Here is a 25359-nt window from a genome sequence, read left to right as displayed (position 1 = left end):
TAACATGATATAAAAGTACTTACCTATTCTACCCAGCTGAATTCAGTCTCACCTTTCACCTTGCAGGTCCGGTAACTCTTTGGGAAATAGCTCCGTGGGAGACAACTACAAACAACTACAAAAAACCCACAGCAGCTTCTTCAGCATCCAGGATCTGAGCAGTAACTGATGTGAAAGAGTTTACACCCTTCCCCCATAGGCTTTGAAGCAAGCAGCTGGTCAGTGACACTTCAACTCTCCTCCTTCCTCCAAGGGGACTGTGGACAACTGTTTTATAGCTGGGATAATCAAGAAAATGGGATTTTAAAACAAAACTTACGTGCCAAGACTAGCACAGATCATATCACTCACCCTCAGAAACCATACTCCACTCCCTGTTCGAGTGCACATGAAAATCTTTTCATCCAGCTAGTTTGCATACTAGGAATTACGTAAGGACTGACAATTTGCAAGAACTGAGACAAACCCAACATCCTGCCGGTTCTCCGTGCTGCACCGACATGACGTCGACACCATGACAGCAGAACATAAGACACCTTAAAAATGTTACCACGTAACGTGTTTGTACGCTTCATCTTGTAAATTCGCGTCTTTCTTGTGCAGACTGTAGAGCTGGTTTTGGTATACTATCCAGTGAAGGCACAATTTAGAGCGTCCAAATCCCTAGAGTTTTCATTAAGAGCAAGAACTTGCCAGAATGAAAGCTGAGATAGGAAGCCAGGTTTCTACATATGAACTTCGATTAAACTTAGATTAAGCAATTTCTTCTTTGAGGAAAGGCATCACACATTCCTACTTATCCTCATCTTCCGCATCCCTCCTGCAGGGTCTTCCAACCGCTTCTCCTGGTCTTCAGGACACTGGGTGGCTGCTTACCTGAGTCCACTGTGACCAAAATCACTTGAGTAACAAAGACAACCCATAGTTTCTGCAGCACAGGATGTTGGCATAGTAGACCAAGTATAGACAAATGTATCAGCTTCATAGGCTCAGGACCATACAGACACTGGAATTAAGTTTTCATCAACAGTATTAAACCAGAGTATACCCATGTACTTAAGAAATGCCAAAGGCAGGCTTTCAACTCTATCATCACCTTAAGTTTTTTCATATGAAATGCTGAGACAACACCTATTTCTGCAGTAGGACTGTAAGCTTCTTGTGGATCTTGCAATTAAGACCTGCTGGGTCAGAAGAGACTTGGTCATTAGCTCTTTCAGGTGAGCAGAGTATCCAATTTTGAGACATACAACACAAGCTTCATCATTAGCATCTCTGACAAGTTGTGATCAGTAAGTATAATCCATTCAATGACAAATATCAGACACCCCCAAACTGATGAAAGTGAACTATACACACCAACTATTTTACTTTCTCTTGCATCAGGCAGTCCTTTGTGTAGTTTCTGAAGTCAGCTCCATTTTTTTCTACATTGCAATCTGCTATAGCAACTCTTGGCTGACACATCAGTGGCATCTACATCTTCAGATAAAGAAACATGGTAAAAACAGTGAAATAAAATTATCTGTAAAGCAGGATGCATCCTTGTCTCCTCCCCAGAGCAGCAGCACTGAAACATGGGGGGAAGTGAGAAAGAGAGGGAATCAATGCACGCGACACCAATTGTTTCTAAAGCAGTTTAAATAACAAAGCATACCGTCATTAAGTCAGCCCTCATCTTGGATGAAGGTTTCACATACATGTTTTCTGTCAGTTATAGAAAAGACAAGCAAGCCCCCCCGCAATTATCCCACTGCAATACTTACCATCATTGCTTGGTATCAGCTGCAGATATAAGCATAGGCTTAAAGTCTACAGCAAGCAACTGTGGTGACAGAAGTCATCATGCCACTGTCCCTTTTTTTCGCCCACAGCACACCTAATCTAAAGGTATGTTTGTAGAGAAGAATCAGAAGTAGAAAAGAAATAAAGGGGGCTGTACTTGTAATTCAGAATTCTTCAGATGCATGCAACCATTACTGAAAGTTATAGCAGCAACAGAGCATTATACTCCCTCCACTCTTTCTCTTCAGTGATGAGTATGGCAAAACAGGACAACCTGGGGGTGGGGAGAAGCACCTCCTGCCCCAGGACACCAGGCATTTTACAGGAGAATGGGGAAGGCAAACAACTGGTACAGATTCTTTAAATGGAGGAGCTGGATTTAAAGAGATGGAAGAATGGCACGCATTGCCATAGTATCAACAAATCTTGAAAGGCTGCAAGGTTCAGGTTAAATAATTTGTAACTGCATCATAGAACATCTCATGACATCCTTCCTCCATCATTCAAGTGTATCCTGGGGTAAACAGACTACTATACCTCTGTAGCTATTGTGAGGCAATATCCTGAGCAAAGGCATTGCACGTACCTCCAGGAGGAGCCAAAGCATGAAATAAAAACTTGCAATCCCATTTTTCCTGAGCTATACCACTACTGGACTTTAGCCAAGACTTCCAGTGAGCCTGCGAAACTCTTCACAGCTCTTCTCAATGGACTATCTTCTTGAAATAATAAAGCACTTTATTTCACAGGAAATCAGCTGTAACTAGAAATGGTGTTATTTCACAAACCATGCAGTAATCTGAGTGTCCTCCCTCCCAGTTTTGAGCAAAGATCTTCCATGTGCTATTTCAGTAACTCCAGTCCTCTTACGCCTAACAGACATTTAATTAATCGCTCATTCGGTGAATGGATCATTTCCCATTCCCCAACACAGAAACTAACACAAGCAGGGATGATATTCAGTGATGTTCAGGAACGTCTACAACCTGCTGCTCAAGATCTAGCCCACCTCCTACAAGCCAGTCAGAGGGTATGCTGAAACTCAGACAGCACCTAGTCAGCTGGCTGAGCCATGCCAACACTAGACAGCGAGCGCAGGTAAGAAAACAGGGAAGCAAGGTAGCTTGGCTGCCCCCATACCCTGCTGAGAACTCTCACACCATCACATCCATTCTCTCAGCTTTTTCAAGGTTGATTTACGTCTCTACGGACGTACTGAGGACAGCTGCCTTTAGGAGGGAGCAAAGCTCCTCCTGCTGGTCACACTAAGCCACATATCTGTGACAGCCAAACACTATTACTGCAGTTATCAGGCAGAAGCCACAACCCTTAGAAGAGCCTCAAATCAGCAAGCACAGGCTGTCACCTGGTGTGTGACAAGGGCACGTCCCAGCCTGCTCCCTGCCGAGGGCCTCCCCCACCAAGGCCAGGCCAAGAATTCAGCCCTCCTCTTTAAACCGCAGTCTGTATTTCCTCCCAGGCAAGGCCCAAACACCTCGGCAGCTACAGCCCCCGCACGGGGCCCCTCTCCCCGGCGGGCGCAAAGGGCACAACCCCGAGGGCCACCGGAGCCGCCCCGCTTTCCTGCACGACACACGGCAGCCTCCCCCTCCGAAACTTGCACCGTCCCAGCCCCGACACGCACCGCGGCCGCCTGCCAGCCTGCCCTCACCACCGTGACCAGCAGCCCCTTCCAGCCGCCTCCCCCCCAGCTCCTTCCACAGACCCACCTCAGCGGGCGCCGCTCCCGCGCCACCGAGGCTCGCCCGCCTCAGGGCCCCGCTGCCGGGAGCGCACCAGCCCCCCTCCGGCCCGCCAAGGGGGCGAGCCCCGGGAACAGACTCCCGCCTCCCGCCTCGCTCCCGCCACGGAGAGGCACTGCCCTACCAAGAGCCAACAGGCACCGAGGGACAACCGGCCGCTACGCGATGTCCTTCGGGGCCCTCCACAACCCGCCGCGCCCCCTCAGCCACTTCTCAGCCTCCCCATTCTCTCTCGCCCCCTCACACAAGCTCTTTCCACCCCCTAAGAACCAACACCTGACTCCCACCCTCCCTCTTTTCCGACATCTTAACCCGGTTCCCCGGTCGCTCCTCCCGAGCTAAGAGCATCCCACGCCATCAACATGGCGGCCGCCACCGCCTCCTTCCCCCCCACCCCGCCTCCGCTCCCGCGCCCCACTGCGGCCGCGCAGCGCGGGGCCTGCCGGGAGATCGAGTCCTCGCTCTCCGCTCTGCTGCGCAGCGGGCGCTCTGGAAAAACTACAAGCCCCAGAAGACACCGCCGTCGGCGGGCGCCAGCCAATGGGGAGGCGGCGGCGCGGCCGCTCGCCCCGCCCCGGCGGGCGAGAGGGGTGATGTCATTGCCCAGCGGGCGGCCGTGGGGGCGCGCCGCCGTTCATTGTGCTCCGCCGGTGCCGCCTCCTGCTGCCGCTGCCAGTGCTGGCCACGGCGGGGGGGTCCCGCTCCTGCTCCCGCTCCGGCCCCCTAGCACCGGCCCGGGGCGGCCCTGCTCCTGTACCAGCCCGGGGGCCTGCACTGCAGCGGGGGCGGCCCTGCACCCGTCACCGAAGGGGGTTGCCTTGCACCGAGCTCCGCTGCACCCATCCCGGGGGGGGCCTGTCCTGCCCCGGGAGTGGCTCAGCACCCATCCCGGCGGGCTGCGCTGCACGGGGAGGGGAGCTCAGCACCCATCCCCGAGCGGGGCTGCCTTGCGCCCGAGCCCGCTGCACCCATCCCGGGGAAGCTGCCCTGCACCGGGTGGGTAGCCAGCACCCATCCCCGGGGGAGCGGGCTGCCTTGCATACATCCCCGGGGTGCTGCACCGAGCCGAGGGCGGCCCGGCACCTACCCCCGGGTGTGAGGGGGCTGCACCGCACCCAGTCCCTCTATCCCCGTCGTGGGGTGGCCCGGGGCTGCCAGCCTTTTCCCATCGCCGGTGACCGGCTTCTGGCTCCCGCCTCGTTTTATGGTCGTGGAGAGGGAGGAAAAATCCCAAACCAGGTGAGTTCTGCGCGCCTCTTCTTTTTTTGCTTGTTTTTCCTCCCCCTTTTACCCCCTTCCTCCCCGCCGCCGCAAACCCCCCCCGTCTCCCGATGCGCTTCCCCGCACTGTGCATTCCCCAGCGGCGAGAAGCGCTGCCGAGCGGGGCTGCGCCGCCTTTCCCTGGCAGTGCTGAAAAAGGGGGGGGGGGGGACCTCCCCTAAATCAGAGAAATACCGCGGAGATGCGTACCCCTCCCCGCCCTTCGGGCCCGGCGGGCAGGTGCCTCCCCGCCGCGGCGGCATCTCCGCGGCCGCGCTGCGCGTCCCGCAGCCCCCGGGAAACTCCCGCAACTTCGGGATGCTCCGGGCGCCCCGAAATAGCGCGGACGCCGCGGGGGGAGCCCTGTCCCGTTTGCCTTCTGCACCGTATAACAGCGGAGAAGAAGATGGATTTTTAATTGCTGTCGCTAAGTGCCGCTGAGCGCCTCTGAGACCCGGGGTTCCTGGGGAGGAAAAAAAAGTATCTTTTTAAAAGTCGAATAAGCGAGGTCTGTTTTAGGATCAGTTTTGGGGTGCTGGTGCGCTATGTCTTGCAGCTTCTGTGTTTTGACGCCCTCGTTCCTCCCCTTTTTCAGAGATGTGGGGGGATTTGAGTCAAACTGGCTCTCAATTCCAGCTGCGTGCAGTTGGTCTAGGTTTCTTTTCCAAGTCATATCATGAGTATGCATCTTAAAAATTGTCGGTTGGACAGCCTGATGGTTTATTTCAACTTCCAAACTATCACTCTGGTCTTTTTCCCTTTTATCATAAATACAAGAAGTGCGTATATTAAACTTTTTAAAAACTTTGTGGTCCAGCAGAGCTTGGTTTTAATGTGTTTTTTTATTTGTTTCCCTGTTCTTTGCTGTTTGCGAGATGCAGTTCCGATCTTTACTTGAACAGTGCTGTGATATTAGTGCACGATACTAGATTTTTTTTCCTTAGTGCATAACATCGGGAGGTTTTTCCCCTTCTATAACTACATTATCGCTGCAACTGCTCGTGGACCCCAGATATCTGACTTTGTGCTGGTGGCAGTGAAATGCGTGCACGCAGAGGGGTCCTGCTCACCTCAAATCTGTCAGCATCTTTCGGTGCCCTTTAAAGTTAATCTGCTCCAAAGCCTGACTTGGAGGCTGTTCTGAGAGCAGCAAGAGAGCGTGCAGCTGAGCTGGGCTGATTTTTTTTTTTTTTTTCCCCTCTGCTGCATATTTGCTTCTGCGCTTCTCTTGTGTAACTGGCACTGTGTGTCCTCTGGCAGACTCCCTGGAATCTCAGCGCTGGGGAAGGGTGACATGAGTGCGGTGGGGACAATGAAACTCCCTGTTTGGTTTGATCAAAGTGTTTGTAAACACCAAGGCGGTGGTTGGGGTGTCCGTATGCAATGCACGGCGTTTTACAGCCTCCCCTCTTCAGGTGGGATAAACATGCTTTGTCTACACCTCCTCCTTGCATTTATTTTATCTGTGTTTTTTCCTTCCTTCCTCTTTGTTACTGACTCAAAGGGAAGAACAACACTGCGTGCAGGAGTTGCCTTTGTTTGGTTGGTCTTTTTGAACATTTTTATTTCCTGGAATGGCATTTTCCTCTTTATTTTACAAGGGAGGGAACGGATAATCTAATAGAGGGTTTCCCCTCTTGGCTGTAAAAGGAGAAGTTTTATAGCAGTGATTTTGTTAGCTATGGAGAGAAGGCACTGGAAATGAAGTGATAATTTGAAAGTGTAGCCTGGGAATTGTTCTGGGAAATGTTGATACAGAAGTTGTGGAGAATAAGCAGGGAATCCATGGCCAGGGATTTTTTAGTTTAAAAGTAATGACATTTTTGTGATGTCCCTCTTTAATTCTGCTTTCATCTTTATATGTGTATATATCTTTACAAAGATATATCTGTGTTGGTATTTATGCTTGTTTTATTATTTTTCCAAATTATCAAATTTATTGAATTTAGAAAGACTTGTGACAATGTTGTCTTGTGTGCTGGTGTTTTCAAGCTATATTATACTACTGCAAGAAGTGGATAAAAATGTAGCTCAGAAATCTGCACTATTAATAAGATGAAATTTTGCCTTGCAGCAACAGAAATACAGATGCATAAAAATGGACCAAAAGCTGCAAATCACTCAATAGATGAGTGATTGCTGTGAAAAAGCACAGATGAGCTAAGGGCCCCTTCCTTTTGGGTAATTTGAGTCCAGATCCTGCAAAGACCTAAATGCAATGTATGCATTTACTGTGATTCAAGAAGTCCCCAAGATGCCAATCGCTGGGAGCAGAGAGACTATCCCAGGAAGGCAGCGCGAAATATTTCCTCTGGTCTCTTACTTTTTCCCCGATTTCTTACTAGTGTCCAGTGTCTGAAAGGGGATTCAGGGCTAGATGGTCTCGTGATCATACCCTGTACAGTTTTCTTGTATTGTAGTCCCGTTCTTAATCAAATTGAGTTTGATGCCATTGATTGGCTTCTTAGTAAAGCCAGAAATCACATCTTTGTAAATTGGCTTTATCAGCATCCCCTATGTGCCCTGCTCAGTGTTAAATTGCCCATCCCAGAACTGTTGTAGAAAGAGGTTGAAGCTGCCCTGGGATGCTTGGGTGTCTCCCAACCTGATGTATGGGGGGACCCAAAGACTGGTGAGGTGAGGGGAACTGGGAAGAGCCAGAGCTGGGACAGACTTGCTGCCTCTTAAGCTTCACTTTCTTCTCTGCTCCAGAGCTGAGCTATGAGAGGACAGTGTTTTTTGTTGCCTGGAGTTGGCGTCTGGTGAGGCAATTGGAGTTTCTGAAGGGAGAGACGGATGGATGAAGAAAGCTCTTTGGGGAGGGAACTGAGCAGTTGCTTCCCAAACAGGCATGGGGAGGGAAGGTGAGAATTGAGGAGTGGGAGAAAGGTGTCTGTGAGCAAATTGAACCTCTGTTTGTTGCCTTCCCGTGAAAGAGCTTTCCTCTGTTTGCTATCTAGGCTGCGTGCTCCTCTTCTTCCCAGGCCTACCTGCGGGTGGTAGATGTTGCTCGCAGCCTGAGCTGGAGCATTGGGGCTTTCTAATGCAAGCTGCAGAGCTCCTGGTTTTAGCTCTGGAGCTGCTCTCATTCGGTCCTCGCCATGATAGCCAAACTGGCATCCATTAATTGGCAAGCTGAGGTGCTTGCTCTAAGTTTTGTGGCGTGTCCCAGGCAGGTGTATCTGCAGCTGGGTGTTTTTTTTGGGGGGGGGGTATAGAGTTGTTGGCATTTTCTTATTTTTACATAAAATATAGCCAATATAGAAATTATAATAGCTGAGAATTAGATAAATTCCTTTTATAATTTTAAGGCATACTGCCTTTTTTTTTAGGGCAGGATCAGCAGTTTGAGTGCAAAGCCTTGCTCTTGGCAAGTACAGAAAGAGGAATGGGGAATGTGCTAGGAGCTAGTTCATGCATATTGCCAAATAACCACGCAGGCAATGCGAAAGTTCGAGATACTCATTGCAATGGTGTGGCTAGCATGGCAGGAGAGCAGAAGGTAGCACAGTGATGAGGCTGTTTAAACCAGGAAGCCTGCATGGATGCTTGCAAGACTTTGGAGCAGGAGATTTAGGAGACAATAAAATTCTGTATTACAGATATTGGGTTTCTGACACCAAAAATGTCAACCCTTGGGGCAGAGATGCTCAGCAACAGCACTGCTTTGGCTGGAGGACAGATGAGATGACCTAAGGCAATGTTTTGATTTACTCTAGTTTCTGTAATTTCATTTTGCAGCAAGTCATTTAGCTTCCTTCCCCCACAGTGATTCTGTCAATAACTAACTAAATCCTCATTTTGTTTTTAATGGCTCTCTTACAGCATGAAACAACTGATCTGTCATGTTTGTCATATAACCCTGGTGCCTCTTGCTCAGCCTGCGCTTAAATCATGAATTTAAACAGGGAGGGTTGAGTCAAATATTCCTCAGGTGCTAATATGTTGAATTAATTAGGGCAGAACAAGGATGAACTTGTCCCTTAAAGTCATTGTCAGTATTTAAACAGAGTCAAGACCACATTAAAGTCTGTTGCTGTTACAGTAGTTTCATAACTAATCTGTGCTATTAAACATTGGCCCTGAATAAGGGATTAATAAAATTTGTGTTATAATGTCATTTGATTTCACCCTGTGTAGATAAAAATCATTAGAGAGCTTTGTTGCATTGAGCTGGGGATAGATATTTAGGTTGCAAACAGCTTGAGACTGAATTGCTATTTGTCATCTCGCCTCGCCTGGAGTTACTGCTCTCACTACACTGCACTTCTCTCTGTATGCAGGGGTGCACTGCTCCCTAATATACTTAAGGCAAAATTTAAACCACCTGTTTAAACTAACCTAGCTATTAGTTTCCTGAGATAATTAGGGAATACTTGTACAAACAGAGGAGAAAACCTTCAAGTAAGGTCTTGCTTTGCTCAATATAGATAGAGCCTAATGGAAATCTGCTGCTGTCCTTTTAAAGATCACAGAATACCCTGTTTATTTTCCTTTCTTTTAGGTGCTGCTGAACTAAAAGTTAACTGTAACCTTTAAGTATCTGAATAGTGTTTTCTTTTAGACCTTACAAAGAGTAATGGGAAAGGGAAGAGAGAAGAGGAAGGGGAGGAAAGGCTGTGCTGGCATGAAAAAAGATGAGCTTGCACGTGGTTTCTCAAAAGACTGTATCCTGCAGGGTAAATTTAAAAGGGGAGGAAAAAAAAGGTGTTAGAGATGTCAAAGTGTGCAGAAGTCAAGCAGTGTTTGGGTAACTCTGTCCTGCTAAAGATGCTCTCCACAGAGAGAGGAACTTAATGCAGGGCCCCAGCAGCCTGACCCACTGCTGCACTGTGCTGCTGCTTGTCTGTAATGAAGTTACTGAAAACTAAAGTCTACTTTTTTGATTAAGCAATAAGTCAGTTACTCAAAGGGCAGCATGTGTGCGTTTAAGGTGGGAGTATTTCTTGGTATAAATCCAGCCTATTATTTGCAAGAGGGAATTGCCATGGAACTACCATCCTGTAGGCTGGTGCTGAGCCTTGATGCCAATTTGTTGGGAACAGTGAAGGAAACGAATCCGACTGTGTATGAGACTCTCATATCCTGCAGTAGCAATCAGTTGTATGTGCTTTCCAGAGTGTTTTGGACTGAGCCCCTCATGTCCAAAAAAAAAAAAAGAGCTTTTATTGCTTCGGCAGGAGGGATTGCTCCCTTACCTGGCTGTGAAAGTATGGGATCCCTCTCCAGAGTAATCAAGTGGTTAGAATAGAATAGTTCAGTTGGAAGGGACCTACAAGGATCATCTAGTCCAGCTGCCTGACCACCTCAGGGCTGACCAAAAGTTAAAGCATGTTAAGGGCATTGTCCAAATGCCTCTTAAACACTGACAGGCTTGGGGCATCGACCACCTCTCTGGGAAATCTGTCCCAGTGTTTGAGCACCCTTTTGGTAAAGAAATGCCTCCTAATGTCCAGTCTAAACCTCCCCTGATGCAGCTTTGAACCATTCCTACCTGTCCTGTCACTGGGTACCAGGGAGAAGAGATCAGTGCTTCCCTCTCCACTTCCCCTCCTCAGGAAGCTGTAGAGAGCAATGTAGTCGCCCCTCAGCCTCCTTTTCTCCAAACTAGACAAACCCAAAGTCCTCAGCTGCTCCTCACAGGACATTCCTTCCAGCCCTTCCACCAGCTTCGTTGCTCTCCGGCAAAGCTGTATGGCGTTATACGGAATGTTTCACCTGGGGTGTCACTACTGAGGCAGTACCAGCTTGAGGGGAACTGCTGACACGCTTGTTCCATCTGCTTTCTCCGTGCTTGTTTTCCATCTGCCTAAGCCTCTCTTTGCTCCGGTGCAGCCACCCCACCTCCCCTTCCCCCTCTGCTTTTCTTCTATCTAGTGATGTTCAGCAATAACCTGTGGAAGTTTGGATACTCCCCAGCTACAAATGAATCCAGGTAATGCTGTGAATGGGTGTAAATGGAGACTTGTCTGAAGAAGTTGTGATGCCAATAGAGAAACGGTTACTAAAGATGTTGGGTGGAAAGAAGAATGTGTTATCTGATTAGAAAACCAGCCCACTGATGCTCTGCCCTGCAGCGGATGAAACTTAAGGCACAGGAACTTGTCAAGCCCTCCTGTCTTTCCAACGGTCACTCTTTTTGCTCCAAATACCCATTCATCCATAGATACAAAAGTGGTGGGAGATCCAGAAAAATCTGTGCTCCAGAAAAATCCCAGATCCATATTCAGGAGGAAGATCAACACCTTGAGTTGAGAGGTGAATGCCAATGTTCAGACTTACTGGTAATCAAAGAACAAGTGAAAGGGATTGCCAGGATTAGAAAAGAAATCACGTTTCTAAACCCCCCAGATTTTGGGTTTGCTGTGTTGCAAAGAATGCTTTCGGTAATGAAAAGCTGACTTAAAAAATAATCATTAGCACTTCTCTGTGATTTAAATTTCATTGCCTGAACTCAGAGTAATGGAAAATAGATCAGTCAAGGCTTTTTATCTAGCAAGTTTTTAAAGGAAGCCAGCTTCATGTCTAATTAGTGAGAAGTTCTCCATGGTGCCATCTCTTATGCTTCCAGGGTCTAATGCATGGTATTTTCATGGCGGTTGTGGCTGCGGCATGGGAATATTTACTTAAAATAACATCCTTTCTTAAAAACATAGTAAGACAAACTTGTATATAAATGCATTTCTTAGACAACCTGAATTCTTGTTAGTGACCTCAAGAAATCCCCTAAGGGGTCTCCATGCTGTGTGGTCTTATTTTCCTGTTGCTTTTTGCTGCCAGAAGGGAGTTTTGTATTCCATCTTCTCCAACGCTGGAGATTCAAGCTTTATTATAATGGCTACTGAACTTGGTTAACTGAGAGAGATGACTGCCACTTAAAAAAAAAAAAAAAAATCCTTTTTTTGTTCTTGCTTTATAGCTATTAACTCAAATACCTGAAAAATAAATGTAGGGTTGAGTCATTTGGTATCCCTGTTAGATCCTCTGGAGAAATCAGTTTATTCCATCCTGAGATGAGTAATATTTGGAGGTGAGAATCAGGTAGCCTTTCTCTTTCATCCTGAAATTGCTGTGGGGTTATCAGTTAATTTTTGTGTATCGGGAAAAAGATTAAGAGAAATAACGTTAGCCTTTTTAGTCTTGCATCTCTCCTGAAGTTCATGGTGCAGCGTGTCCTGTGGAGTAAAGGTATTAACTCAGATAAACCTGCAGTAATGAGTTTAATTAAAACCCCAGCGAAGACTGGAGTAATCTGTAGCTTTCATGGGAGCCTAAGGGCAGGTTTGGGATTTCTGTGCATCTCTGGGCTGCCGAGGACCCTGGGATGGCTGTTTCCAGCATCAGGTTCCACGTCCTGGTTGACTGGAGATGTAGCTGCAAGTTCAACCTGTGTGATGACGGGTTTGGGCTCTGCTCCTCTTCTCTGTAATCCCTGTTTCTGTGACATAACTACAGAAAAGTCTTTTCACTCTAAAGGGGTCGTTTTAACACAGTTTGCAGCTAATTCCATGTTTTCTATCTAAAATGCGCTCAAGTGAAGCAAATATCTGCACCATTGCAATTACTCCAGCCCTGCAGGAAATAGCTGTCTCCTGTCTGTAGCCAACAGAAGATCGTGGCACCCTCTAATTTCTTACATATCTGATAATATAAAAAATATTTGCTATTGAGAGCATTGGGCAGTTATGGGGTGATTCTTGCACAATGTTGGGTCTATTAAAAAAAAAAAAATCATGCAGAGACTGTATCTGAGCTGCATGTACCAGAAGCTTGAAACATCAGAAGCAAAATCGGTGCCTGATTTCTCTATTGCATTTGTCCTTGTTCTGAACAGTTTGTTCCTTCTAAAAAGGGAACTGTGCCCATTTTTTTCAAGTCAGCAGCATTCACATTTCTAAAATATGGTAGTAGTGTTTTGCTCGGATAGATAGATGGATGGATGTGTGTGCGCATAAAAACTCCCAAATAAACCCAGGTTTCTGTTAACTCTTTAATTTCAGCAGGCAAAAGGGAACCTCTAGAGACAAGCTATTAACTCCAGGATTTCTGCTTGACCTATTTAGGGGAGGGAGGCGTGAGCGCATGGCTCGGCTGGAAACTGCTTTGTGGTATCTGTAGGAATGAGGTTTCCTCTTGTGTTGTGACCTGCTGTTGGGCGTTGCCATGCGCCGACCATCTCTTGCAGGGATGTAGTGTATGTTCGATGCAGAAACAAACTGTGTCTTTTTAGCAGTCGCTAACCCCAAATTCTGAAGTTTCTTTTGCCTCCCCCCCCAAACTGGAAGACAAATATATCCATATTGTGATCCTGAGGTACTTCTCAGTATTTCCATTATGTTTGTAAACCTTGGAAACTACTTCTGTTAATGTAGAGTGTTTCCCTCTACTAGGAAATCTTTCTTTCCTTTTTTTGCTTTCAGTAGCAGTTCTGTTGTCACAGTTCTGCAGGAAAACTGTGTCTTGGTGCACTTGCACTTAGCTGTGCAGGTAGTTGGTCCCTGTAGGTCACCGGGAAGCACTGACGGAAGTGTCTTCAAATGCATGGCCTGTGAGGAGGGTCTGCTGGGTCACGTTGGACATCCCTGTGCTGTAGATGCTTGAGATTTCCCTGTCCTGTGCCATTATACATGGTTATAATGGACCATTCAGGAACTTTCTACTGCGGATGTGAATGTAGTACGGGGAATTTTTAAAGCTCCTTCTCATGCTGCTGCATGGCCAGAGACATTTGTGCTTCCATCATTAGTAACTTCACCTCAGTCATTGTAAACCTTCAGCCTTTTGTCAATGGCCATCCCATTTATATCAGTGTTGTCTCTAGCCAATCTTAAAATTGTTCTTTTTTTGCTAGGTTAATTTTTTTGGGGCGGTGTCCTCAGGCTGATTCACTTTGCAGCCATGCAGGTGGTTAGCTGGTATTCAATAATAATAATAACAAAAGCATCTTTAAAACAAATCCCCCCTAGTTAGAAATTCAGAACTGAAGAAATTCAAAATAAATTGAGTATTGACTTGCACACGAAATAACCAAGGAAAACATTCATTGTGGGCTAATTCTGTTAGAATAAAGGAGGCTGATTGTGAAATAAATATTAAATAAAGTGTCTCATTAAGTTCTGCAGTTTTACAAAAGCTGTCGCCACAGGGAGGAAAAACCTGGCGTGAAATATTGTTTGTTTACTGCAGCTGTCAGTCATCGCGGCGGTGAGCGTGTTGCATCAATTCGTAGAGTAGCCATTAGTAACCAGGCCATCCCGCTTAAATGTCAGACTGCTTGCTGGAAAACGTGTGAAACTACATAAAAATTCTTTCCATCTTGTTAACACATCTTTCACAATATTTCTCATTTTGCTTGATGACATCAGTTCTTGGAGATACAGAAGAAGGTTTTAAAAATATCTCCTGGGCAATGTTGGGTGATGCTTAGTTAATGAATTTAGTTATGTGGGTCTGACACTGGAGGACTGGTCCATTCCCAGTTCAGCCTCTGATGCAGTTTTTGAGTCATTCATCTGTTTTTGACTGTTCCTGTATTTATGTATAGATTGGATTTTATTATCCATGATAAGGTCTTTGGGATAGGGCTTTTATCTGTTAGTCCCTACCTTGTACAGTGAGAAACTGCAGTTCTCTGCAATCTGTAGGTGTTACTGCAACGTGAGTAACCAGTGCTGTAACTTGGGGGGGAATAGCCATTAGTGATTTTGGGGAATGACAGTCTCCTTAATTTCACTGCAAATCAACCTATATAATTTGCAGTTTTGTCTAGAAAGACATATTTTGGACTTCGAAGGCAAGACAACTGAATTCTGCATCTGTTTTGTGTTTATAGGCAAGTCACTGCTAAACTTTCTTGGTTGCCTCCATCTGTAAAATGGAGATAACCTCAGAGGGATGCCTTGAATATTCATCAGTGATTTATTGTATGCCGCTGAGGGAAAAGTGTTACAGGCAATGTTAATGTCAATGTTAATGAAGTTTATTACTCAGCCTCTCTGCTGCACGTTGATCAGTATTTCAAACATTCACGGTCTCCAACAGTGAGCGCTAGCAAATTCTTAACTGGACTTAGCCTGTAGATGACAATAATAACTTCAATTTACATGGGGCTTTTCCTGTGGAAGAGCTCCAAAGAATTTTGTAAACTGTAAGGCAAACCGTAGTGCAAATATTGCCTTAGCAGCCACCAGCTATCAGTGAGGTGCTGCATGATGGATATTGCAATGCAGCCGGCAGCTGTATGCGAGAGGATAGCAAAAAAGAGAAGTAACACTGCAAGCGGTGGAGGTGACACAGGCAGGGAAATAGGAAGACAAAATGATACTACCTGAATTGTGATTTTTAGCTTTGTGATCAGCGATTCCTGGAGATCAAGTGACTCATGTGAAACATGGCATTTTTGTTGCAGTCCTACAGTGCTGCAATATTGGTTCAATTCCCGTTGAGCAGAAAGAGCCCTGCTAGCTCCCAGGGTTTTTTCTTGCAGACCCTGTGTGTTTCTGGACATCTTCGTTCAAATGCTGTGCTACAACAATGTGATTTCAGTGGTTTCTCAGGCTGGTATGACTGTCTGTGTCATGTCCTCCTCTTATGGAGGCAAAAGGCACAGTCACTTGGAGTTTGCTCTGTACATCCAAAAGACTTGAAAGTATAACCCAGATAACTTACTCTCAGACTGAAGTCCCGTTAACCCTAAGTCCTTTCAGAAAGTGTAAATACATTTGCAAAGATGTTGGCTAAGGATTTGTTGTGTTTGGTTGGGTTTGCTCACTGAATGATGGAGCCTTGGCTTCTCCCCTGAATTGTAGGCCCCTAAGTTGGGTTGTCTAAAGTTGAATGTTGTTATTGTAGGTCCCAGATACCATCACTGGAGAGAGATGGCAGATTCAGAAGTGCTCCGAGATGCTTGTCTCAGTTTGATAGGGAGGCCAGACCTTGTATAAGACTAAGTTGCACATCTTAGCGCCTCAAAGGTAGGTAAGACAAAACAGTGCCACTGTGTAGGGTGTAATCTGCTGGACCACTATAACACATTACTGCTTTAGTAGGCACAAGGCTCAAGTTGTCAAATCATTTATTAATGAGAGGTTCATCAGCTTTTGTGTCCCACATAGGAACACATTTTGGAGAGGTTTTGAGCACTTTCAACTCCAGTGGCTGAGTGCTGAAGCTTCAAGGGCTCAGAACCACTAAAAACCAAGACAGAAAGGTCCAGAAACTGGGTAACACAAATGAATAGCTGCAATTGGAAGCTATGACAGGAACATCTGGAGAAGAAATGCATGGCTGCTACGTGGCGGACAGGCATTTGTGTCCTGAGCAACCAGCCAGCTGCAGCCAAACAAAAATGGCAAGGGCAAGGGTCAGCTCAACTTACTTACAGTGTGGATGGTGATTTGGGGCTCATCCCAGCTGCCTGTTGGTCACAGGAATTGTAGAAAGTTTATTTTCTTTGTAATTTTGCCAAAACAGTCTTTCCTTCAGTAACTTTTGAGCCTGTTGGCCGGGCTAGATGATTGCAAAAGCTTGTTTTCCTCAGAAAATAGGGTTAAAGTGTGTATAACGCTTTAAGGAGAGGGGAGCTTGTTGAATTCAGATGCTTGTTTGGCAATGTTCATCCAAAGCTTGCCTGGTATGGAGAAGAGGTTGCATTGTATCATCTTTAGGTTTGGTCTGGATAAACCAGTATTTCTGTTTGGAGCACCCTGGGCTAATGGAGACCTCAGCAGTCAATAGAGCAGAGTTTGAGGCTTGGCTTCCTGCCTGGCTATATGCTTACACCAATCTTTGCAATAAAAACAAAACACAAAGTGTAATTATAGCCTGGTGGATGAATTTATATTTTTGGTATGTTGTGTTGCTGGGACTATTTTAAAGCCTCTGTGTCCAGGATTCTGATCTTTCTAGATATTTAAAACCCCATCAATTCTGTATTTTGCTAGGCCCCACCCTCCATTAGATACATATATTGATAACAGTCAATGACTGCATTAATGTTTAATCCAGTACATTTTTCAGTTTTAGGATCCCATTCATCCATATTGCTGTAATCGATTCCTCCTGGAAATACCATGGTAATTAGAGGAGAGACTGATTTGCAAGCATTACTGTGACATGTGTAACCAACCTGTCTTGTTTTGATCCTTTCATTACCTTCACTTATGACTTTAATTGTGTACCATCTCGAGTAGGACCGCGGGAAGGAGGAGTGTGAACTTTTCATTTGCATGTTAATGGCACTTTGTCTGGGAAGGTGTTACGGGGATTCAAGCAGTGCTATGCAGAAAAAAATTAACATGACTAGTATGCAAACAACTCTGATGGCTAGTGGTTCAGACGTTGCTAATAATAAGGGTCTTTTTTCTTCCGATATTGGAAATGCACCTTTCAAATGGACAAGGCAATTGGTATGACTTAGGAAGAGAATTGTTATGGAGAACACCTTCCTGTAATTAGCATCTATCTCCTAGGAAGGAAGAGCTTGTAATTTGTGTGCCCTTTTTAAAGGGAGAATGTATTAATTGAATCTTAATATGTGTTGTGACACATAGGGATACAGTGGAAGAAGTTGTACACTGAAACTAGCTAGATTTCTCATGTGCGAGAGGTGCATGTTGCTGGGAGCGTGGGATATTCTCAGGAGCTGAAGGACTGATGTACAGGCTGTTTTGTGAAGCTTGTTTGGCATTTGAGGGTTTTGTCCAAAGCTCTGACATTTTACTCTCCAACTTCTGGTTTTAAAAAGGAACATCTGTCATTTTATCCTAACCCTGAAGTGGTTCTCAGTGTGCCTTACTTAGTGTGTGATTGGGGTCGTTTGTCCTCTTGCAAAGCACAAACTCATAATGGCTATTTTGGCCATTCCTGGGAAAGATCCTTTCCATCACACTTCTGCTTTTACGTGGAAAGGCCTGCCTCTGAACACAGAAATCCCTGTAAATACCAAAAACACATCTTGTGACACTTCAAATCCTTCCTTGTAATTCCCTGCTCTCTTGCTGTTTGCAAGAAACCTGAGCCATGTGCTTTCAACTCACCATCAACATCTCAGCCTGACGGGGCCGGGATGGATTGCCATCCTCCGTGGATCAGACCTGGAGGAAAATGAGTGGCATGGGAGTTACAGCCTGGCATTTCCACTTAAGGACAGTTGGATAAGCCTCAAGAGGGGAGACTTGCTGCTTTAAATTAAGGGTGGCCCACCAAGAAGGGTCCCTTCCTCTGCCTCTTGCTGCTGTGTGTTGCTGCAGCATCCCGTGGTCCATTGTTGCGTCCTGAATAACTGTGCAAACACAAAACACAGTTTCCAGCTGGCAGAGCTCAGCTCTTTCTGGTGGGTGACAACAGGTCATGGTCACAAACAGGCAGGGAAAGGCCAGGTAACAGCAATATTTTTGAGCAGGAGACAGCTTGGTGGGTTTTTGCAGGGAGATGTGACCATGCACGAGAGAGAGGGTGGTTGACACTGCTGCTTTTGCATTGAGGATAATTAGTGGGATGTAAGCTAAGCTGTAAAATAAATGTGAAAAGTAATAACAAGGAGTTGGGGAGCCATGGAAGGAAGAACAATGGGAAACCCTGAAGATGCAAATTGGGAAAATTGTCCTTTATTGGGATTTTTTTTTTTAACGGGGATGCCAGTGATCCAAGATGAGATCTGTCAAGGCCAGAGAAGGACAGTCACAGTAACTGAGATGCAAGGGGATGTTGGGTTGGATTAATCCTGAAGGGACTTTATTTTAGAAGGATTCACTGATGTACTTCTGCAGGAAAGAGCTCTCTTGCCAACAGAGGTTAAGCCAGTTCTTCACGTGAATAACCTGTGCGAATGGTGAAGCTGCTAGCTGGTGAGGCTTTGGTTGGGAAGGGAAGAGCTGTTCTCTGGAGGAAAGGGGGGAGAGGATTTAAGAAGAGGATGATGTCTGTTTTAAGCTGGAAAACTTCCTAGGTAAGTATCATCAGCTCCTGGAGCTTCAGAGCTGCTTTTGCTGTCCAGGAGTCTTCCAACCTGCAGCGCAAGGAAAAATAGTATTTTCTTGCCGTTCACAGCTTTACCAGTTCAACTGCTGCTTGCAGAATGTTAAATTAGGATAGAAAGCATTTCTTTCTACTGGAGTCTGGGGACAGAGGTGGCACTAAGGCGTTAGCGGCTAGGGGAGAATTTGGGTAGTTGCAGAGCAGTGGCATGTGGCCTGTCTGCATGGAGAAACGATGAAGACACCCAAGGGAAGGCTGCGCCATCATGGGTGACCTGTCCTCCAGCACCTTGGAGTGGGTAGGGGGAGAAGCTAGAAGAAAGACTTATCTTCTCTATTTTGGTGGCTGTAACTTTTATACAAGACTTATTAGTTAAAAGGGGGAATTTCCTGAATACAGCCCAGGAATGGTTCCCAGAGAAAAATACCAGCCCTATTACACCTTTCTTGGCAGGCAAAAACAAAAATGCATGTAGAGAGCATGATACCAGGGCAGAGGAAAGGCAGGTATCAAGACTGCAGAATGAAAAGAAGAGAGATCATGGAGAGTAAAGAAAAGCAAAGCAGTTGGGGGCGGCAGGGGGTAAGGACGCTGGAGAACTAAAATAGTCCAACGAAGAGAGCATGAGGCTTAGGTCTGGCTACATGGGGGCTACTCCCAAATTTCTGACCTTGGGCAAATCATTTGATCCGTTACTTTTTCCCATCTTGCCTGCGTGTACGGAGTGCTCAGAGATGGAAAAGAATGCTTATTAAGTGATTTTTGTGTGGCACGGAGTACAGCGAGGCTATCAGCCTGGCTTGGATTTAAGTGTTATCACAATACAGATTTGAAGTTACTCTTAATGATGAGGAAAGAGTCAAAATGTATGTACTGTTTGAGCATGACTTGCTCTCCCTTTGAAACTTGAAGGATGTACGTGTGGGCATGTATGTGGTGGAAAGTGTGCTTGGACACTCCCTCCATGCAATAGTTAAATGTTGAGTGAAGCTTTTGGGTCGTAACGCCAACCTTTTAAAAATGCCACAGGCCTCTTTCAACATGATGGACCGAAAAAATTGTAATATATTCTCTCAAAGCAGAAGTCTTATTTACGTTCTTGGAGTCCATACAACCTTCTGTACAGCCTGGTATAAAGCAAGCTCATAGTGGACACACCAAGGTACCAACAAGTAGCAAATAACAAAAGGGAGAAGAAAAGTCTGAGAAGTACGCAAAACAGAGAAGCCACACATGTAGGGTCTGTAATGTTGCTCTTGTGCTCTTAAATAACCCAGTTGATGTTTGTGTTAGTTTCATGTTCGAATTGTTGGTGGTTGTAACAGCATGGTGAATGAATAATTTAACTTGATACAGTATTATATTTTTAATCGTGGCTTCCTAATCCCTACATGCTCATTACAACCAGGATCAGGATCTGTCCCAATAGTGCATTTGTGTGGAGGGTGAAGGGGATGATGTTTGTAACCATGCTTGGACCTTATTTTGCTGGCTTTGGGGCAGACATGAGAGGACAGACCTTCTCCGAAGAGCACGCACTGTCTTCATTGACTGTTTAAGTGTAATAAATGTACAAAGAAATGCAAATGTGGTGCTTTCTGTGTGATTCTCGTTATCTGCAACTCTTGTATTGTACCTGGGAAGTCTCACTCAGTACTTACCCAATTTTGTGGGAGGGGGAAGAGAGGTTATTAGTTGCCAAGAAAAGAAACTCAAACCAATTTAAGTGAGAACTTGGAGCTGCCAGCTGTAACCCTGGGCAGTATGTGAGGCTACTGCAGAGCAGCAGAAATAGAGCCATGGACCAAGGAGCGGATTAGCGAGCCCACAGTGAAAACTTGGATTTCTCCACTGGAGGTGAAGTTCTTCACTCCAAAGGGTACAAAGACTTTTTTTGATGTGGAGCACTTGTCTTTGCTGCAAGCCAACCTACATTTCTATGCCAAAACAATACTCAAAACTGTCCCCTTGTATTGCACCACAAATGGGATACTTGACGCTTAATACCTAATTTTCCCTGATGGTCTTGCGTTGTTTTGTGCTTTTGACAGTGAACTGAAAGCCGATTTGTGACTTACAAATGCGTGTTTTATTACAGACGGATGTGTTAGCTGGGGTTGTAGCGACTGTTGTTCAGGCTGGCACTGAGATTTGCACTCGAACCCGATTTGTGCTCACTGCTTGAATTCAGATTCCCAGATCTAATGCATGGTCTCACCACAATACAAGTCTCCTTTGCAGTTTTAAAAATGGAGCATTTTCCAACTTTTGGCAGAGGTAACCCTAAAGCTTTTGAGTTTGTCTCCGCAGGTAGCTGGCGGGTGTCCTTCCAGGGTTAGGGATAGTTTTCTGCCAGTTTGTTCTTCCCATTGACCCCTCTGGGCTGCATTTCTCCTGCTCTTGTTTTGCTGTGCTGGGCACGGATTCTCCTCCGTGCAGTGCTGCTGACTGGGCTCATGCCTTGGTGCTCCAGCAGCATTCGCGTAGACATCTTTATCCTAGATTCATCCCATATCTTTCTGTGCTTCCTGTTTTCCCTGTCTTCTCACCCTATAACTTTTATTTTTTCCTTTTTTAACCCTAACCTAAAATTGCCTCACAGTTTCTTTAAACCACTTTTTTCTTTTAAACTAGATTTTCATAGCTATAACATGTTTCCTTTCACCATCATCTGTAGCAATTCAGGGTACTGCCAGCTAAGCAAATACCCCAGTCCAGATGAAGCCAGTTTTACAAGCCTTGTTACCCTGCCTGGATTCTTTACCACCACAGCAGCTTCTCTTTTGCTTTTTATCATGCATGTATCCAGTTCAAGTTGGCTCAATTTAAGTTGTTCTGCACGTGACTATTGCAGAGATGGAGGTGCTTATGCTAAAAGGGAGCAGCAGCATACATTAACAGTGAAGATTTCTCTTCCCTTGGAGAGAAACTAAATAGATTGGAGAACGGAGTAATTTGAAAAGGTGGTTCAAAGCTGGAATTAGCTTGTTCTTGCTGGAGTTAGCTCACCGCAATAAAATTGCACAAGTCATTGTAAACCCTCTGTTTTCAAAGAGAAAACCAGTGACTTTGAAAGCAGATTTACAAAGTGAAGTCTTGAGGTAATGCTTCTGCAAAAGTTCCTTGCTCGGAGCTCTGCAGGATGGGGGGGGTGGTCTGGTCTTGCAGTGCCACTTCAGGGCAATGCATATAATGATCGTCACATAGGGAAGAATAGAATCCAAAATGCCATGTAGGACCTGTCCTGCAAGCTGTTGTCGGCAGAGCCAAAAGGTCTTCTCATATTCTGACTTCTAGTCTTTGTCTTTATCCTCTCAGCAGGGAAACAAAGGTCAATACACACACACAAAAAAATACCGTGTTTGTTTTTCGATTTGTGATGCAGTCCGATTTCAGTCATATATAGTATAGAAATACATATAGGAAGGACTAGAAGTAAATATAGAACTTCTCGAGAAGTCTTTTCTTTGCTTTAGATGGGCTCTGTTAGACATGAAATCTGTTCGTAACTAATGGCAATTTGCTGTGCAATAGCAGCTGGTACTTGTGCATTGCTTTATACTTGATGGGAGCATGCTCGGGGCAGGAAGGCTGCGCTTGTGTTTGATGGAATAAATGGCGAACTGAAATGTGAAGAGGCAAATCTGTATTTTACTAAATGAAAATGCCTTATGCTGAGTTTTGAACTACAATTAGTATTTTTGGGTAGACTGCCCATTCTGTTAAGGAACAAATAGTGGAGTCCAAATAATTTTGTATAAAATTGGGGAACTGTGAGGAATGAACAAATGTGACATATTCCATACCTGCATAAGCACAGTCTCTCTGGTTTGTGCCATCTCCTTTGATAAGCCATATCCTAAAGAAAGAATGTCAAAGTGTATATATTTAAGAAGCTGCTAATGTGATCCTTTTTGTGACCAAAACACACTTTTCTTTCAGGATTGCGTGTCAAGGCCTTGAATACCTGAGTGTAACTAGCTGGCATTAGCCTCTGGACAAAGTCTCCTAGTCGGGATGAAAAACATTCGCTCTGTCACATCCCTTCAACTTAAAGGATTAAAACTGTGTGGTGTCCAACAATGTCAGCCCACTCCAGTGTAATACCTTAAAGAGAATTATTCTTGCTTGGTTTTCTTTGTTTTCCTTTTTCCTCTCAGCCTGTCTTTTAATTCCCCTTTGGCCTGTGCTTTCTCCCTTGCCCATCCATCCCCGCATCCGCCCATGTGTATAGCAATCCAGAAATGCTCCGGATCCCGAACCACCAGAGGACTGCGCGTGCGAGCCAGCAACCCTTGCAGGGAAGGGATGCTGTGGGACCGGCATGCCGAGAGGTACTCTGGCTGGAGTCCTGCATGGAAAGATCCTGTTTTCTGTGCTTTTGGCTTATTGCCTGGGTGAAAGAGCTGAGTTCCCTTGTCCCCTGGGTTGTGATTGCATTTCCAGTAACTTCAGCAGCCTCAACGTTTCAGCTCTGCAGTGTGTGGGTGAGGGTTAACGTATGAGGCTTGTGATACAATTCACAGGGTTTGAGCTGAAAAGTTATTGTGGAAATCTGTTTCTCATGCTCGATAGAAAGTGACCTCCTTTTGGTATGTGCAGGCTGTAAAGGAGAAGGTGGGTGTCTCACCTGCAGTACTGCAGGCGCAGCCTGGCCAGGGAGGAGGACGATGATGAATCTCCTTCCTTCTGCCTCATATCCAAAAGATAAAGGATCCAAACTAGTTATCCTTGTTATATTCTGTGGCCTTTAGCTAATTTGCTTGGGTGTCCCTGATTGTGGCTCAGTTTTGTGGATGAAGTTTGGGGAGGAGCACGGTCTGGTTCAGTTTGTGGTCGCGATGAAGGCTCTGCAGTGCAGATGTGTGCTGACGCCTGTGACTTTGGTCGAATACAGCCCTCGGTGTACGTACACAGCCAGCATTGGAGTGCGATGGTGTGGTTTCATACACAGCTGCTTTTCGGGGAATATAAGGGAAGGAGCTTGTGGCTTTCATTAGAGAAGGGGCTGCCTTCCAGCCAGCCGCACGTGTGTGGTTGTGCAACTTCTGGTCACCCCTGCGCAATCACAACGGATGGAGGTGGCAGAAAACACCTAACCCACAGAGGTGCATCGCTTACAACACTGTATAATAAACATTACTCCTTAGGATCCTGTTGTTCCTTCTAGACAAAAGGCCTCGCGTTGGAGCTCAGGAGTGAAGAGAAAGATTTGCAGGAGGGGAAGGGCTGGAGACAAAATGAACGAAATAAGACCTGGTGGTGAAATGAGTGATGTAAATCTGCCACGTGGATATCCTCAACTTCCCAGCTTTTTAACATGTAGCCAAAAACAAAAGACAGTGTGGCTGGAAGGAGCAGGGTCTCTGGGTCCTGCTCCTGAAGTTACAGCCAAATTATCTCCCACCTATATTCAGAAAAATCTACTGTAAGGTGTGTGGTGCTGGTCGTGTAGGTGGGGTGCAAGGCGCTCTGGATTGCATGTGTTGGAGCAAACGCTGGGGCGTCTTTGCTGCTGTTACCTGTCTGGCAGATTAAAACTCACAGAAAAACTTGTGGTTTTGGCTTGCTTTGAGAACGCATGAAGAAACTCCCGTTAGCGGACACGTGGCAAGAAATGCTGTGGTGATGCTGAGTATGGGAGGGGACTTGTGCTGCTGCCAGGCTCCCCTGGCCATGCAGTGCCAGCAGCCTCCCTGGGGAGCCAGTGGTGGAGCAGTCGTAGAGCTGAGACCCCCCCCCAGCTAGTTCAGGCTCCCTTTGGCAGGCAAGAAGTCACCACATTTAAAAGCATATGATTCTCATTACCCGCGCCTGAATGTCTGTTGGGGCTGAATTGCCTGGATCCCTGAGAGTTGCTCAGTAAGCAACAGCAAACATTTTTCCTGGGAAGGAGCAGCTGTTTATATATAGTGTGCAGTGGGTTCACGAGTGATTATTAGGAAAACATTCCTTTCTAGTCATTAAAAAAAAAAGGCATTTTTGTTGTCATCTTTCCTCTAAAACACACAAATCGGAGAGTCAGGGATTTTCATTTGCCATGACAACCAATGAAACTGCCGAGCCATGTGATTTCTCTATCCTTCCTATGATTAAATCTTTTTTTTTTTTAAAGGCCACGTTGCTAACAGAGTTGGGAAACATCAGGTGTTATTTGTTTTTCTCATGTAGATTAGGCAGGATTTAATTTGCATGTTTGCTTGGGAGCTGTAGAGAGCTGGGGGATATTGATATTTCCATGATTCATGGTAAGAACAGTGTCTTAGTTCTGAATTACTGTATTGTACTGCAGTCGCTTTTTTTTGCTCTTTGAGACAGTGCAGACTTGAGGGGTCCTGGCTCCCACAGGACAAAAACCATTGTGGGACCCATGAGTGCTGCTGAACAGTGATGAGGTTCAGAGCCTTCAGCCTTGGAGACGTTGGTTTACACATGACACAAACAGCTTAGAGACTTTATGAGCCAATAAATCTTTTCCTATTATGCTGGGGCAAGGTTTTGCAAAGGCAGAAAATGTGATGGACGTGACTCTTGATGCCTGGTCCATGTGAGGACTCCTGTTGGCTCCAGGTCT

The 25359-nt window shown here is 45.7% G+C and overlaps 1 protein-coding gene across 3 annotated transcripts in view; it reads left to right on the top strand.

Moving 5' to 3' along the window:
* Positions 1 to 4206: 4206 nt before the first annotated feature.
* The window catches only part of RAB30 (RAB30, member RAS oncogene family), a 50710-nt gene continuing 29557 nt past the window's right edge, over positions 4207 to 25359 (top strand). For all 3 annotated transcript variants that reach the window (XR_012994429.1, XM_076328358.1, XM_076328359.1), the window contains exon 1: positions 4207 to 4787. The gene's annotated coding sequence lies outside the window, so the exon portion shown is untranslated. The remainder of the gene's footprint in view (positions 4788 to 25359) is intronic.

Source organism: Aptenodytes patagonicus, chromosome 1 (genome assembly GCF_965638725.1).
Source record: "Aptenodytes patagonicus chromosome 1, bAptPat1.pri.cur, whole genome shotgun sequence".
Taxonomy (NCBI): Eukaryota; Metazoa; Chordata; class Aves; order Sphenisciformes; family Spheniscidae; genus Aptenodytes; species Aptenodytes patagonicus.
This window is presented reverse-complemented; position numbering and strand designations above follow the sequence as displayed.